The following is a 655-nucleotide window of genomic DNA, read 5'->3' on the forward strand; positions in this document are numbered from 1 at the left end:
CACAAAAGGGAACATGAACAACAAAAACAGACATCTAGATTCTCAACAGATACACATTAACACTTGGCTAAAAACTTGGCATCTGTTTTAGAATGTTACAATCCTTTGGTCTAGGAAATGAAGGATTGTCACATACGGGTTGGAAAGTGAAGTCTGATTTTTATTGACCATTTCTTCTCTTTTCTTGTTAGAATTGCATGATTTGACAATGAATGAATTATTTTATGACATGATTTTCAACACTTGATTTTAAACCTTAACAGAAGACATGATATATGGGGCAACTCAATAAATAATCAAAATCAATCTAAACTAAATCTGGATTTTCAGAAGCTGTCTAATCTAACAAACATAGAAATAAAGATTACAGAGTGAGTTCTACTTTAACCTAACTGCACTAAATTAATCTGGCCAAAAGTTTACTGGTACAAAAAACCATAGATATATATAAAGGCTAGATGACTCACCCGCGCTGCTGGCCAATGGAGTACGACGTTGCCACATGGCGGCCATCTTGCGACGGTCATTCATAACATTATGTCTATGGTGCATGTACTTTGAAATAACCATAGCGTGCTCAATTTTCATCCGATTTTCAAACGGTTTGGTGTGTTGTAAACACCAAAGATGTAGTTATGATACTGCATACTTAATG

Source organism: Gymnoscopelus braueri, assembly GCF_963280865.1.
Source record: "Gymnoscopelus braueri genome assembly, chromosome: 15".
Taxonomy (NCBI): domain Eukaryota; kingdom Metazoa; phylum Chordata; class Actinopteri; order Myctophiformes; family Myctophidae; genus Gymnoscopelus; species Gymnoscopelus braueri.